Source organism: Halichoerus grypus, chromosome 7 (assembly GCF_964656455.1).
Source record: "Halichoerus grypus chromosome 7, mHalGry1.hap1.1, whole genome shotgun sequence".
In the NCBI taxonomy this organism is placed as follows: Eukaryota; Metazoa; Chordata; class Mammalia; order Carnivora; family Phocidae; genus Halichoerus; species Halichoerus grypus.
The window spans coordinates 70,435,178-70,452,935 of record NC_135718.1 but is presented as its reverse complement, the minus strand read 5'-3'; positions in this window follow the sequence as shown (position 1 = coordinate 70,452,935).

Genomic DNA, 17,758 nt, shown 5'->3' with positions numbered 1-17,758 from the left:
AAGATATTATTTATTTATGAGAGAGAGAGAACACAGGCAGGGAGGAGGGAGGAGCAGAGGGAGAAGCAGACTCCTCACCTCCCCCCTGCTGATCAGGAAGCAGGGAGCCGGGAGCCTGACTCGGGTCTCGATCCCAGGACCCGAGAGCATGACCTGAGCCGAAGGCAGACGCTCAACCAACGGAGCCACCCAGGCGCTCCTGTGAAGGTTTTTAACTCAGCTAAACTTGAGCCCTCGTTTTACTCACACACCTGATACTAACAGGAGACCGAGTGACTATAACTGTCCACACCACAATTCAAAGACTCATCCTCTAAACCCTCCTGGAACCTCCAGCACTGTGATCCCCTGGGACCTTTTCCCCATTTGGGACCTCTCAGCAGCAGACTGTCCTGATGGGGCTTGATGATCCTAAAATTCATCACTTGTAACTGTTTTGTCTTCTTTTTAACCCCCCAAATCTTACAGTTGGGGAAAGAGCACTACCTAGAGATGTGTGCTATAACCATGCCCACTCTGTTTAGCCCAGCGCATTCTACCAAGAAGGTAGTAACACAGGAAAAGCAGAGAGCTAAGACAGAACTTTGGTGCCAAACACATTTAAATGGAAGGTGACAAAAATAAGAAGCAAGAGGAAAAAATTAAAAGGAATCAGGAGAACAGGTTAGTGTTAGGGAAAACAGGGAATGGCTATATGGAATTGCTTTCTTGAAAAATTGTATCTATCAGGGTTGGTTCTGGAAGAAGAACCAGCCCTTAAGGATCATCTTCTCTTTGGGAATCTTGCTCTAATTAATTACCACTACCCCTATTATCAGGTCAGCAGTTCTCAACGTGTGGTCTGTGGGCCCCAAGAGATCCCTGTTTCAGGGGGTCCACAAGGCCAAAATTATTTTCATAATTATACCAAAATATTATTTGCCTTTTTCACTGTGTTGACATTTGCACTGACGGTTAGTGTAGCAAATCAAGAAAAAAAAATGTTAGGTTTACTTTCAAATGTCCTTGATAAAGCAGTGAAAACTAAAAATTAAATTAAATCTTCACTTTTTTTTTCTTAGAGAGTGAACATGTGAATGCGCGTGTGCACTCTTGTGGGGGTGGGGAGGGCGGGGACAGGCAGAAAGAGAGGGAGAGAAAGAATCTCAAGCAGGCTCCATGCATGGGTGGATCTCACAACCCTGAGATCATGACCTGAGCTGAAATCAAGAGTTGGATGCTTAACCGAGTAAGCCACCCAGGTACCCCCAAATCTTCACTCTTGAGTATAGGTCTTTAAGATTCACTGTGACATAATGGGAAACATAAAACAATTCTGCTGCATACCCAAATATGATCGCTGTATAAGAAAAAACACTTGGGTGATCCTTTGAGCTGTATGTCGACCTAGTCACTTTTTTTCATGGAATACCATTTTTACTTGAAAGAATGCGTGACAAACAAATTGTAGTTATTCAGAGACATTTCCTAGAAAATGAACAGAGCAAGACTATTATTTCATGGAAAACCACTGATAGTATCTGTTGCCAATGATAAAATTTAAGCTTCCAAGCAAAAATCAGGATTTTGGAAAACTTGTAGCTGCTTTCATAAGCTCCATAACTTTCCAAACACTTAAAGCCTTTTCTGATAGGATTGGTAGTGACATTAACAAATGTGCTTTCTTGGTATTGTATAAGGAACTAAGCCAACATTTGAAAGATCTGTATAGTTCAGTGAACCAATATTTTCCCAAAGACCAATATGTTTTTGGTAACACAAAATCATGAATGGAAAAAAGACCATTCAAAGCAGATTATGATTCACCGATAATGACTTCAGATTCTACATTGTAGCTGAAGTCTTTAAAAGAGCACCACTTGTCCAGTTTTTGAACAGTATCAGAGAGTATCTTCCCTGAGAAGGCTATGAAAAATTCTTCTGCCTTAGAAACAATTAGTGGTGTTTGGGAGTTAGGGCATTGGAGAGAGAGATTGGAAGGTGACTATGGTTATTTTTTTTTAAAGATTTTATTTATTTGAGAGAGAGAGAAAGCATGAGCAGGACGAGGGGCAAAGTGAGAGGGAGAAGCAGACTCTCTACTGAGCAGGGAGCCCAATGTGGGGCTGGATCCCAGGACCGTGGAATTATGACCTGAGTTGAAGGCAGATGCTTAACCAACTGAGCCACGCAGGCACCCTGAAGGTGACTATGGTTATAAAAGGGTGGCAGGAGAGACCTGTGGGATGGAACTGTTCTGTATCTTAACTGGGGTGCTGGTCATACGATTGTGCACATGTGGAAAAATGGCACAGAACTAAATACACACACACGTACACAGAAGCACATACACATGCACACACAGATGAATGCATGTAAAACATGAAACCCAAGTCAGTTGATTGGATGTTATCAGTGTTGCTGTCCTTGTGATATCGTACTAGAGTTACGCAAGATGCTACCATTAGGTAAAATTAGAAGAGGGGGACACAGGCTCTCTCTGTATGATTTCTTACCACTGCATGTAAATCTATAATTACCTCAGAATAAAAAGTGGAAAAATGCTTCTGCTTTTTCTAATCACTTATCTTTTTGAGGTTGGAATTTCTCCTTTTGTTTCAAGCAGCACAATATTTTGCAACAAGTTGAGTGCAGAAGCATAGAAGTGAATGCAGTTATCTCCTATTTAGCCAAGTAGAAAAAAGATCTAGAAAAATCTGAAGTGATACTGGTCAACTTACTTATATGTCTCAGTTTGGGAAAAAAAATTTTTTTTTCCTAAAAGTGTGTTACATGTTGCCATGTGATAGGTTTATTACTGTTACTTTAAAATAAAACTATAAATGCAGATTTTACAATTTTCTCAGTTTTAATTTCCAATACAGAAATTACTGGTAGTTGGAACACAAATACACAAAATATATGCAGACACACTAAACCTCTTTGAAGTCTTCAATAATTTATAAGCATGTAAAGGGGTCCTGAGATTTGAGAAGTTTAGAATTATCCTAGTTAAAGGGAGGGTTAAAAAAAAAAAGCAGTTCTGTTGATTAGGCTTTTATTTAAATGAGGGGCGTTATGGCGCCTGGGTGGCTCAGTTGGTTAAGCATCTGCCTTCAGCTCAGGTCATGATCCCAGGGTCCTGGGATCCAGCCCCGCATCGGGCTCCCTGCTTCTCCCTCTCCCTCCGCCTGCCGTTCTGCCTACTTGTGCTCTCTCTCTCTCTCTGTCAAGTAAATAAATAAAGTCTTAAAAAAAAAAAAATGCTGAGAGAGTAATGTTGACTCTCCCACCTGCTTTCACTTCCAGTTTCCTACCTGAAGGAACTTCAGTAGCTAATAGCAGAGAAGATCATCCCTTTCTTGGGAGGGGCGGCGCGGGGGTTGTCTAATCTACCCATGAAATACGCTGACATTTAAAAATTCAGCTTCAGTAGAGCTGAAATGTAGTCTACGGTGGAATAAACAAGGGTTGAGGAAGTAAGGTGGTGAAAATTCATCTATAGCTGCCCCTGCCATCAAGGGTCTGAGAGCCAAGACTAACAGATACGAGAAAACAGCATGTAAGAAAGGGCCATATTTTGTGGAATGTGTGGAATGACAGAGCAGTTGAAAGCTAGTGGGGGTCAGTGAGAAGAGAGGTTGTTTGCAAGGTGACTGGCTGTTCCAGGTTCCCAGACACTGGCCATTGAGATTACTCAACTGCAGGAAAGGGTGTTTTCTTGGGAGGAACTGAGAAAGGAAGACAGATTAGAAAGAAGTTCAAAAATGGGCTGGGGTGTCTGGACATGACGAGAAGTAACAAACCCTGGAGAGGCGGGAAGGCAGGGAGAGGAAAAAAAAATTCCTCCAAGAACTGTGTGTGTGAATTCTTTAAAAAAATGGAAAAATATTTGGGATTCAAAAATTGTTTCCCAGAATTTTTAGTTATTTTTTTTCAGACCTATATACTTTGCGATGTGAAATAAAGAATATTAGGAAGAGGGGCGCCTGGGTGGCTCAGTCGTTAAGCATCTGCCTTCGGCTCAGGTCATGATCCCAGGGTCTTGGGTTTGAGGCCCGCATCGGGCTCCCTGCTCCGCGGGAAGTCTGCTTCTCCCCCTCCCACTCCCCCTGCTTGTGTTCCCTCTCTCGCTGTGTGTGTGTCTCTCTCTCTCTCTCTGTCAAATGAATAAATAAAATCTTAAAAAAAAAAAAAAGAATATTAGGAAGACTATTAACAGCTCAATTTAATTGCTCCTGTCTGGTACTGTGCCAATCTTTTTTATTTTTTTAAAGATTTTATTTGTTCATTTGAGAGAGAGAGAGAGTGAGAGAGAGCACAAGCCGGGGGAGGATCAGAGGGAGAGGGAGAAGCAGACTCCTTGCTGAGCGGGAGGCTGATGTGGGGCTCGATCCCAGGAACCTGAGATCATCCTGAGATCATGACTCGAGCTGAAGGCAGACGTTTAACCAACTGAGCCAACCAGGAGCCCCTGTGCCAATCTTTTTAAGACAACAAGTGTTTTGATTGATATCCTGGAATTTTGCAAATCCCGCTTGTTGTTACTTACTCGAATTACATTTAGGAGATGGTGTGTGTGATGTTTTACTAATGTGGTATAATTTGGTATAACCTGTCATCAACTGCTGAGCAACAAAAGGGACTATGCCACTGTGATTGACAGCAAGCGTTAACCCGGTCCTGGGTTCCAATCCTGATTTTGCCATCACTTGCTAGATGATACTGGATCTTTGTTCTTCCATTGTCTCCTCCCAACATGAGGAGGAGGTAGGACAATATATGGTAGGACAATATATCTTTACCCCTGATGTTTTGAAGATCTGTTGAGCTAGCATATTAAAGCATTGGCACTTCATTAGGGCTAATAAATGTTAGCTCATATTATTTTAATATTAGTTACTGTTCATGAAGGACGCATTAGAAGAAAAAACAGAAAGTATATTTATCCTTTTTTTTCTGCTTCCATTTGGTTTATTTTCCTATACCCCAAATCGATTTCACCTGCCAACAAAAGTTTAAAAATTTCACAAGGTGGTCAGAATTAAAAGTTGGAATGGTAATTGCCAAGGCTCTTGGGAATATCGCATCTCAAAACATGATGCTTTTTGAGCAAACAGAATTATGCGCATGTGCCATAAATTATAACTTTATCCTGGTGTCATCAGATTTCTTATTTATCTATCATGAACTATGCTACAATAAAACCAAGCAACAATACAGATAAGTTGCCGTTGAGATAGAAAGAATACAGAGAATGAATAGACTTATCATTCAACACTTGATTTTTTTGAGATTCAGGCAGTAATCAAGGTACTTGGGATATAGAAGTGAACATAACAAAGTTCTCTATCATGATGAAGCTTATATCTTAGAAGCAGTAGATGGGAAATAGAATACATAAATAAATTACATAGTCCTTTAGAATTCGATAACTGCTATATAAAAATAAAAAGGAGAACAAGAAAACATGGATCAGGAATGGGGGCAAAGGCAGAATGAACAGGTGCATGTCATTTTCAGTAGGGTGGACAGGGTGGCCTTGTTCGGAAGGTGAAATCAGATCAGAACAAAACTGGATGGAGATAAAGGAATCGGACGACAATTATCTGGAGAAAGATCACTTGAACATATACCACAAGGGAGTTCACAGTACACTTTGACTTTCATGCTCTCAGGAAGGCCCAACTCATGACTTCAATATTGTAGTTGAGTAAGTATAAATGAAGCGTGAGTAAAAAGTATCAAGATGTACTTTCTGAATGTGTTGAGGTTGTCAATGAAGCATTTTTGTCTTGCATCTGGTTCTCTGGCTTCCTTTTCATGAGCTTACAGATGTGGGGTTCAATGAGTAATAATAACAGCAGATGATGATGATATAGCAACAATGATAAGTTAACATTTATTGACGTGTATTGTAAGTGGTGAAGCTTTGGATTCAGTCTGTGCGTCGGGTTACTAGACATTCTCCAAGTATCAGTTGGCTTTCAGCTTTAGCATAATCGTGAGTTTTAGAATTTGTGTAACTTTATTCACTGGACAAGACTGGAATCTTGCCTGTCCATGCTGAAAGTTACAGATTACAATCAGGGCTGCCCGAATGGACAATGAACTGCTTCACCGACTAACACAACAATGTAAAAATCTGAGTCGTTTCCCAAAGCCAAGGTCTTTTTTGAACCCTTGAAGATATCTCTTCTGAAGTAAAGCTACAAAGCTCGTGACCTTGGACCCGAGATAGGAAGGTTGCCATTCCACTCTGAGTTACCATTTTTGTACATGTTGTCCTATCAAAATTAGTTTTATTTATAATTTACTGGACTCTTTTCAAATGTAATGACTAATTCTTCATAACCTGCTAGAAATATTAAACAGAGGACACAAAGGGTAGAGATGACTTTTAAAAAAAGAGCAAGTCATCATTCTAAGATCATAGTGAAAAAAACGTAGAATAATAGGTTTATTTTTGCCACGTTTACTTTTTAGTAAGTGCCAGTAGCTTGCTACTTACATTACAAAACATACAGTAAATTAATGTTCTTGATCAGAATGTCTGATTCTTTGACTCATGGGTCTCCTTTTGTGAGTTGCCTTTTCTACTCTGAACAAACTTACTCTGTAGTGCTCTTTTATCTTATTCATTATGAAAATGATGGTTTCCTGCATATCAGATCTATTTTCCTGTGTTATCAGATCTGTAAGCTTCCTAAACCAGACTGGGATACACAGCAAAAGCCAACTTACACCACTGACCTTTGTAGTGACCTTCAACTTTTGATTCCACTCTCCAGTTTTTTAATCTATATATAAGATTGGAAGACTATTAACCTGCTCCCTTAAGAAGTTGATGAATACCATGAGCATTAATGAAATAACAAAATGAAACAGCTCTTTTGAAATTCTTAGAAGAGTAACACTAAATAAATCCAAGCATTTCTTTCTAATTAGTGCTTAAGCATAGGCTAATTCAGCTCTGATCCATGTAGTTCAGGTTTCTCTCGTGAAGTGAAGACCTTTTCTCAGTCTTTTGAAAATCTCTGCAGAAATGTCTTCAGAACTCTTCAACTAGCCCAGGTGACCTCTCCTTGCTTTAAACACAAATGTGGAACGTACCAGTTATAACTACTCTGGTTTAATCCATTCTTGTTGCTGCCAATTCTCAGCAAGAACTTCCAGGGCCCAAAGCCACAGGATCTGCGTCATGATGGGGACTTCCTGATTTTATAGGTATTACTGTTACCTTGTTGGGTTGGTTATGTTATCCTGAAGGAGCTAATCAATGTGAAATCCTTTGAAAACGGTCTTGTGCCCTGTAAAGCATGGCTTTGTGGTTGCCACTTAATCACAGGATTATTTAAAGTCTTTCTAATCTTTTCTCAAGTCACTTGATAAAGTTGAGGGTTCAGTGAGGGAATGCTTCCAGTAAGTATCTCTTTCAGGGGTGTTTTCTTATCTGATAATGCTCTTGGGCAAACTGGTTTTCTAGACTAACAGTAAGAATGCCCTTAAAACAAAACAAAACAAAACAAAACCTCAGCCTCTCAAAGATTTGAAATTAAACATCTTGAAAAAATACAAGCCCCATCTTCCACTTGTCCTGGATTTTGATTTTCCCTAATATTAACCTTTGTATGGGAAACCTTGTTTTTTTTTCCTACTTAGATGGATTCCAAGCCTGCTTTTTCAAGTGACATTAATATTCTTTCAGTTTATTGTTCTCTTGATTAGATGCCTCTATCTTTTAACATTTGCCATGTTTAGGATCCATCTAGAAGGAATCTAGAAAATCCTCCATGTGTGTTCTAATTATTATCTGCATACATATTTTTTTAAAGTTATAGATACAAAAGGATACTTGGAAGAGCTAAATTTCCCCCGCACCCTCCAGTCCCCCAGCCACCCATTTCTTTGCCAAAGCGTTAAACTGTAAAGACATACAGTCATACAAATATACATTTATTTATGCATTATTTTATACCTAACTATTTTCTCTCAGTATATCCTGGGTATCATTTAGTAGTAGGACATTGAAAGTGGCCTCTTTCTCCCTGACCGCTACATAGTACTCACTGTATGCTGTACCTTAATGGCATCCTTTGATGGAAATTTAGGTTGCTTCCTATTTTCTATTGTCATGAAAAGTGCTGCAGGGACTATTCTCATACTTTTACCGTTCGCCTAAGTGCCAGCACACAAGTAGGATCCGTTTCTAGGAGTGGATCACTGAATGAAAGATGTGTTCACCGCTGTTTTGATGGATTTGGCTAAATGGTCCCCCCTTGAAGTTTTATCACTTTGCATTCCCATCAGTAAATGTTTCCCCACATCCTCCTCAACACAGTGTGACATGGAACTTTGCTCTTTGCAAAAAACAAGGGACAGCTGATAGGGATGGCTCATCTTCCACAGTTTTAAACTCTATTTCTTACTGTGATTGAGGCTGAACATCTTTTCAAATGTTTGAGTCGTTTGAATGACTCTTTCTGTGAACTATCTGTTCTTTTTCCTTTACCCATTTCTGGTTGGTCTTTTGTTGTTGGTTTTTTGGAGGTCGTGTATGTTACATGACTTATCTATGGGTTTTAAATATGAGGTTAGAATTACAAACACATTGTGTAACATTGTTTCAGAAGAAGGGAGACAATAACCATTGTTCATAGACAACCAGTGGTCTCCTGTACACATTTTTAGTAGCATAATTATTTGGAGCTGTAAATTTGTCTTTGAGCACTACTTTTTTTGTATCCATTGGTTCTGATATACCATGTTTTTTTTTTTTAATATATTTATTTATTTTAGAGATAGAGCAAGAGAGCGATAGTTAGCAGGGGGAGGGGCAGAAGGAGATGGAGACCAGCAGACTCCCTGCTGAACAGGGAGCCCAATGCAGGGCTCAATCCCACGACCCTGAGATCACAACCTGAGCAGAAATCATGAGTTGGACACTTAACCAACTGAGCCACCCAGGCACCCCTGATACACTGTGTTTTTATTATTTTCTAGGTATTCCATTATTGTGACCTTTACCTCTGTTTTTGAACCAACAGGATTTTAAGAAGTAATTTTTTAAAAATTCTAGATGACAGAGGTTGTTTTGTTCTCTAGATGGGTTTTTAGCCTCTACTTCTATTAAATTCTGATCAGAAAATACTGTTTGTATTGTTCCTCTTCTTACTGAGATTTTCTTTCATGAATATATGATCAGATTTGTGAATGCTCCGTGAATGTCTGAAATGGTGATATATTCTATCTAAATGGGGTACCTAGTTGATAAATATCAGTTATGCTATTTATGCCTGTTTTCTCATTTATAAAATGAGGCTAATTATAGCTCCTACCTCAAAGAGTTGCTTTGTAGACAAAATGAGTTAATGCATATAAAATGCTAATAATAGTGCCTGGCCCAAGGAGACTATTCAGTGAAAGCCATTACTGTGTGTTATATAAAATTCTGAGATGGTAGCAAAAACTTACATCAGTCTTTTCCAAAGAACTTTGTAACCATGATGTCATCAAATTTCACATTATCTAATTCTGAAGAAAATTCTGAGGCCAATCTAATATTTTCCCCTAATAGGTGTCTTTTTCTTTTCTTTTCTTTTCTTTTCTTTTCTTTTCTTTTTTTTTTTTTTTTTTTTTGGCTAAGCTACCCAAAGATTCTTCATCTTTGACATCTGATAACTTTACTAGAATCTATTTCTTTTTAAAAAAATCACTATTTTAAGATAGAGCACTCATCGAGAGAAATGCACAAAACATATATACACAGCATAATGAATTACCGGAAAGCAAACACCCTTGCAATCATGACCCAGGTAAAGATACAGAACATTTTCACATCCCGGGAGCCCCCTGGGTGCCCATTATCATCACAGCTTCCTCAAAGTTACTTTTGCCAGAATTGGTAAACACCCCAAGGGAAAATGAAATCTCAGAATCGAAACAAATTCTTCACTGTAGTGTGAACGTGGTCAGAGACCTTTAAGCGTATAGTTTGGTTTGGTTTTATGTGTTTTTTTATTTTTATTTTTTTTAAAGATTTTATTTATTTATTTGACAGAGAGAGGCACAGCAAGAGAGGGAACACAAGCAGGGGGAGTGGGAGAGGGAGAAGCAGGCTTCCCGCCAAGCAGGGAGCCCGATGTGGGGCTCGATCCCAGGACCCTGGGATCATGACCTGAGCCAAAGGCAGACACTTAACGACTGAGCCACCCAGGCACCCCAGTTTTATGTGTTTTTTTAAAAACTACTTTATTGAGTATAACTCACATACCAGACAATTCACCCCTTGAAAGCACACAGTTCAGAGATGTTTAGTATGTTCACAAGTTGTGCAACCAACACCACTCTCTAATTCTAGAACATGTTCATCTCCCTGAAAAGAAACCCCATACCCATTAACAGTCATTTTGCATTACCTGATCTCACACCCGCAACCCCAAGCAACCACTAAGTCACTTTCTCTCTCTATTAATTTGCTCATTCAGCACATTTCATGTCATTGGATCTGGGCTCATATAATACGTGGTGTTTTGTGACTGGCTTCTTTCACTTTGTATAGTACTGTCAAAATTCATCCACGTTGTGGCATGTATCAGTACTTCATTCTTTTTTATTGTCAAATAATGTTGTATGGATATATCACATTTAATTTATCCATTCATCCATTGGTGAGCATTTGGTTTGTTTCCATTTTGTTGGCTATCATGAATAATTCTGCTATGAACGTTCATGTACAAGTTTCATGTGGATATATGTTTTCACTTACTTTCAGTATATACCTAGGAATGGAATAGATGGGTTATATGGTATTTGGTATATATGGTAATTAACAGATGGTTATATGGTATTTAATGTTTAATATTGAGGAATCGCCAGGCTGTTTTCCAAAGCAGTGGTACCATTTTGAGTTTCCACCAGGAGTGTATGAGTCTTACAATTCCTCCATGTCCCTACCAACAGTTGTTACTGACTGCTCACAGCCTTTAAGCCTCACCCTCACTGTTGCTTTCCCTACATCTGGGCAATCTGATAAGGACTAGGAGTCCTTCCTTTGGCAACAGCAGGAGATTCAAACCATGCAAGCCTCTTGCCCATATGTGGGGACTCTTACCCTGGTCCCACTCGTTCATCATAAAAAAAAACCCAAATGCATTCTCCTTTCTCCACTCTCTGGATCCCTTTACAGACTTGCTTGGGGAGACCTGCTCTGCTTTCTGCAGAAAACCTAATTATAGAATAAAATGCTCACGCTCTCTTGGTGTTTGTGTGGCATCATGGATCTGGACATCCAGACCAAATTCCGGATGGGAGTTGATGCTGCCTATATAGGACATCCACAACATGTTGTTATTCCAGACTTCTATCTACTTGTTGATCTTCTGTGTAGTTATTCTATCCATTACTGAAAGTGGGTTACCGAACTCTCCAACTCTTATTGTTGAATTGTCTATTTCTCTCTTTAATTCTGTCACTCTTTGTTTCCTATGTGATGGGGCTCTGTTGTTAGGTGCATATGTTTTTATACTTGTTAAATCTTAAATTAATCCTTTATCATTGTAAAATGTTCATCTCTTTCTTAGTAACAATCATTTAATTGTTGTCGCAAAGTCTATTTTTTTTCTTTGATATTAGGATAGTCACTCAGACTGTTTGTTTGCATGTTATATCCTTTTCAAGTCTTTTATTTTCCACCTATTTTTGTCTTGGAATCTGAGGTGTGTTTTGTAGTAACATATCATTTGATTATTCTTTTTAATCCGTTCTGCCCATCTGCCTTCTGTTTGCAGGCTAAATCTATTTGTGTTTAGTGTAGTCACTGATAAGGTAGGACTTATATCTGCCATTTTGGTATTTGTTTTTATATGTTCCATGTCTTTTTTGTGACTCTATTCCTCCATTATTGCCTTCTTTATTGCTAAATGGATATTTTCTAGTGTGCCGTTTTAATTCCCTGACTCTTTTTTTTACTATATTTTAAAATCTTTTAAAAAATATATATGTATACATATATATTTTTAGGCAGGTTCCATGCTGGGTATGGAGCCCAATGCAGGGCTCAAACCCACAACCCTGAGATCAAGACCTAAGCAGAGATCAAGAGCTGGACGCTTAACTGACTGAGCCACGCAGGCGCCCCTCTTTTACTGTAATTTTAAAATTTAGTTTCTTAGTGGTTGTACTAGGGATTAAAATCACCACCATAAAACTTGGCTCCCGTATAACTCTGTTCCTTCCCACTTCTTTTATGCTATTCTTTTTTTTTTTTTTTTTTTTTTTAAGATTTTATTTATTTGCGAGAGAGAGAATGAGAGACAGAGAGCATGAGAGGGAGGAGGGTCAGAGGGAGAAGCAGACTCCCTGCCGAGCAGGGAGCCCGATGTGGGACTCGATCCCGGGACTCCAGGATCATGACCTGAGCCGAAGGCAGTCGCTTAACCAACTGAGCCACCCAGGCGCCCCGTTTTATGCTATTCTTTTCATAAGAATTACATCTTTATCGTAAGCCCCACATTAGCACAGTTTTGTAATTCTTGCTTTATACAGTTGCCTTTTAAAGATTTTATTTATTTATTTATTTATTTATTTATTTATTTATTTATTTATTTTAGAGAGAGAGAGGGAGAGCGAGAGTGAGCGGAGGGAGGAGCACCGGGACAGGGACAAGCAGATTGCACTAAGCGTGGAGCCTGAAATGGGGCTTGATCCCACCACCCTGATGTCATGACCTGAACCAAATTCCAAAGTCAGCTGCCTAACCAACTGAGCCACCCAGGCGCCCCTCCAGTTGCCTTTTAAAACAGATAGGAGTGTAAAGGAATTATAAATGAAAGTATGTTTATACTGTTTTTATATTTACCCGGGTAGTTATTTTTGCTGGTGTCCCTTATTTCTCTGGGTGGATTCAAGTGATTGTCTGGTGTCCTTTCATTTAAATCTAAAGGACACTCTTCTCTTTCTGTAGGGCAGGTCACTGGGCCTGGGATGTAGAAGGGATGATAATAGCCCCTGTTAAAATATCACAGACCCCACTATCTTACCGAAGTTCAAGAGTTTCTCTTGGATAGGTGATTTGCTATTCAATCCATGGCTTTGGTTAATTTCCAGGGTTCTGAAATGACCGTTTCGCTTGTGCCTCTGTTTTCATTGTGTTTGTGGGAGGGTGAGTTCACCAAGGTCCTTACTATGTGGCTGCAGATATCAACTGCCTTAGGATCCATCTTAACGTCAGGTTTTTTGTTTTTGTTACTGTTTTTTGGTCATTTTGGGGTGGGGCCCTGATGTACTGTTTAAATGTCTAGGGAAAAAAATCCTCTTTTTTTCCTAAAAATTTCTTTAATTAATTTAGAATATACCTTGGGTTCCAGTATTTCTATTCTGTTCTTTAGGGACACTAATTTGCACAGAAAGTTAAGAAAAACAGTAATTTAATAACTAAATAATAATAGTCACAAAAACACGCACAATACACACTGACTTTCACAGGACATGAACAAACTAAACAGGTGAAAAGTAGAACTGTTATTTTGGGGACATGATTTCTGGAGTACTGAATTCACCCTTTGTTTAAACTCTCCTGCTTTGTGATAATGACAATGTACTTTATTTTTACTGTATTTGAAGCAGTGTTCTGGTGCCACCTAGTGTTACAAATGAGTAAAGGCTACTCTGTGTTTTTTCTTTTTTTCCTTCTTATTCCTTCTCCTCCTCCTTCTCTTCCTTCACAATGGAATAATACCTACCCCTGAAACTAATAATACACTATATGTTAACTAAATTGAATTTAAATTAAAAATTAAAAAAAGAATAATGCCTACTCCATGAGCATCAGATTTAATCAATGGACATTTGTGGAACACTGCACCTTAAATGTGCAGATAAATCATTCTTTTAAAGTACCTACAAAGATTTACAAAACTGACCATATTCTATGCGATAAATCAAGTCTCAACAAGTGACTGAAATCATTCAGAGTATGTTCTCTGGAATTAAACGCGAAATCATAGATTATTACTAAATGTTCATATATATTTATACATATATATTTCTAAAGCGATATATTTCTAGATAACCCATGGCCAAAGGGAAGCCCAATGGAAACAAGAAAGTATTTTGAACTGAATAATAAAATATATAACTAATACCATGGTTAGAGAAAAATTTATAGGTTTAATTACATAAGTTTAACTATATAGTTTTAACTATATATATAACTACATAGGTTCAACTATATTAGGAGGGGTGGCAAAAACCACATGAGCCAAGCATCCACCTCAAGATGTTAGAAAAAAGAAGAACAAATTAAGCTCAAATACAATAAAAGCCAGGAAAACAAATTAAGAATGTAAATTAACAAAATCACAAAGATTTGATAAAGAAGATCAACACAATCAACTATCTGTTCTTTGTAAAGACTGGTTAACTTGATAAATCCCTGATGAGTGAACCTAAAAGAATAAGGAGTGAATTTTAGGGATGAAAAGGCACATATCACTGTGTATTAAAAAAATCACAAAAGGATGGTATTAACAACCTTATGCTGATAAAGTAGAAAATGTGGATGGGATGGACAAATTCTTTTTCAAAATTCAATTTACCAAAAAGTCGAAAGAAGTGAAATATTCAAATAGACCTAAAATTGTTACAGATACCGCATTCAAAATGCAGTATTCTTGATTCTCCATCTGGATTGGTTATTCTCTAGGCTGTTTTGTGAGCTGTTATGCACTAATTCTTTTTTATTTTCCCTTTCTTTTTTTCCAGAGCTTGTTCCCTGTGGTCCATAATGCTTTTTGATCAAACGTATTTTCCAGTAGCTCTGAGGATGAGTACACCAGAGTGTAGCAGGTATTTGTGGTACTCTGCAACACAGACATTAGGGTCACACTCAAATGCTTAATTGGTTATAAAGGAATAAAGAATTCTCTGTAGCTTTCTTTTCTTGTCATATCTTCATCTGTTTTGGTATCAGGGAAATACTTGCCTCATAGAATGAGTTGATAGCATTCTTCCTTCTCTGTTTCCTGAAAATGTTTGTATGTGATGATCACAAGCTCTGTTAATAGCCAAAATTGTCTTCTACTTTCCATTTTCTCCTTTTTATTAATGTCTTGTTATTTTGTTTTTAATCAATCCCATATTCCCTTAAATCTCACGGAGAATATTAATTATAATTTTTTAAGATTTATTTATTTATCTTTGAGAGATGAGAGAGAAAGAGAGAGAAAATGTGGGGGAGGAGGGGGAGAGGGAGAGAAACTTCAAGCTGACTCCCTGCTGAGCACGGAGCCTGACATGGGGCTCAATCTCACAACCCATGAGATCATGACCTGAGCTGAAACCAAGAGTCAGATACTCAACCAACTGAGCCACCCAGGTGCTCCTATTAATTATAATTTTTAAGGACCTCTCTTGTTTTCTCATGTGTCCTATTTTAGGGGGGACCATTTTCTTAGAATGGTTAGCTTTCGATTTTTTAAATTATTTTGATAATTTAGACATTTTTATTTTTTGCTCATATTTATAAATGAGGTTCTCTAAATTAATGAGGATTAATCCTCATTACCACTGTGAAAAGTAGCTAATATTACCTCTATGACAAATCCTATTAATCAATAGCTGATACAGTTTCTTCCATTTGCCCACATTCAGAGCCTTCTTGGAGCCCAAAGAGTCTTTTATCCAGAATAGTTAGTGAGCAAGAATGAGCCTCACTGGGGCCCATGAACCAGAAGCAGGTTGGCAGATGAACAACATGGATCCTTGAGCAGCAAAATGACCTCTTCACTAGGGTCAGTGGGCAGGCACACCAGGGTAAAGCCTAGCATGGATGCTTCTATCAGCTTTTCCTTGTCCAGGGCGCTAGACTACTAGTTCTTGCTCACTAGGGTCTGCTCTTTGGCATAGCCATATTGTCATCCTCTGCTGGAACAATCTTTAGAGTGTCAGTATCCATTTTGCAATTGGTGGGCAAGGTAGTGAAAGAGCCTTGGGAAGCCAAGGACATTAGGAATTTTACTGCTCTGCCAAGCCATCCACCTAACCTCAGTGCTTATGTTGTGGTAACTCAAACATAGCTGAGTCACTGCCCTGGTCCCAGCTGTATGGCCCACATTAGGGACTGCTAGACAAACACACTTTACTTAGCAGTCAGTTCCTATGGAAGGAAGCCTGGATATGCTTCTGGCCATGAAGGGGTGCTGTTCCAGTTCCCATATAAATTTTAATATTTCAACCCCAATTAATCCCAGCTCCATAATATTTCAGTTTTACATTGCTTCCCTCAGCCCTAGCCGATTAGATCATGGCACACATGGAGTGCCAATAAATAATGTGCAAGAATTCTACATAGAAATCTGTCAAATGTTTTTGAAAGGTCTTAATAAATGAAGGGATACATCTTGTTCATCAGTGGAAAAGCTCAATATTCAGATGTCAATTCTCTAAAAATTGGCTAGTAGACTCAGCTACAATCCCAATGAAGATCCCACATGCATGTGTGTGTGTGTGTGTGTGTGTGTGTGTGTGTGATAGATATGTTGAGCCTATGTTGTCTTGCTGAGGGAACAGTATCAGCACAAGCAGAAAAGCATGAAGGAACACGGTGTGTGCAAAGATAATGTAAGTAGTTTGGTTCCAGAGAGAAGTTGTAGGGATTTGGTGAAGTCAAGGCTTGGAGGGGGCTTAATTGTTTTTTTGTTTGTTTTTTCTGCATGTGATGGAAAACATTTTAAGAAGGGGTAACCAGGTCCGATTTACATTTTATAGAAATCACTTTGCCTTTCCCTTCACCTGCTCAGATCTTTACTGCAGGTAACTACATTCCCTGGGCTTCTGGTCACTATGACTTCTAGGTAGGTTTGGCCAACAGAAGGGAGAAGTAGGAGACCGGAAGTCTGGAGAAGAGAAGTCAGGGTATTCTGTGTTACCCCCACTGTTACACCCCCTCCCCCATTGCCTGTTGTGGGGCTTGCTGAGGCAGCTGCACATCCTCCAGACTCCAGCTTTCTCCAGCCTGGCCCTCCTCTCAGGTCCAATCAGGGATCACGACCTCTCGATGACCTCCTACCACAGGACACATAAATACACTTCTATTATAGTACACAGAACATTTTGTTGCAAGTCTTGTTTGATTTGCCTGATTCCTCTTGTAGTCTGTGCACTCCTTCATGGTAAGAATTATATTTTCTTGATATTTGCTTTCTCAGTCTGCAACAAAATGACTGGCAGAAAGAAGGTGCTCAATAAATATTTGATGAATCAGGTGCAAATGAATGTTCCTGCGGTGCAGGAACAGACCTGTTGCACGGCCATTCCCCCTGGACCCATGCACATGAAAGTGATCCTTTAGTGTGGGGCTTCCTGTGGAGTTGATCCATTCGTTTGTTCATTAAATATTTATAGAGCACCTGGTAGGTTTCAAGCATCGAGCCATATCACAAGTGCCCTCTTGGCTTCGAAAAAATTATTATTCCAACACAGAAAGCAGCATTATTACATTTTGGTTAGTCATTCCTGCAGATGAATGCAGAGCAGATGAAAAAGTTGTTAAGCCTGATGGCATACATGCCAGTGTGAGACTTTTGCTGTCACCCTGTGGACTTTCACGTTCCAGACCTGCTCCTCAGGGTGGACCTCCTCTTATTTCATTTCAGCATAGGAAGCCTGACATGCCTTTTCATGGGCCTGGCTCAGGCAGCCACGAGCAAATGCTGCTGCAGACCAAAACATAGGCAGGGCATACACAGGTGCACATATCAGAGAAGAGATGTGATGTGTT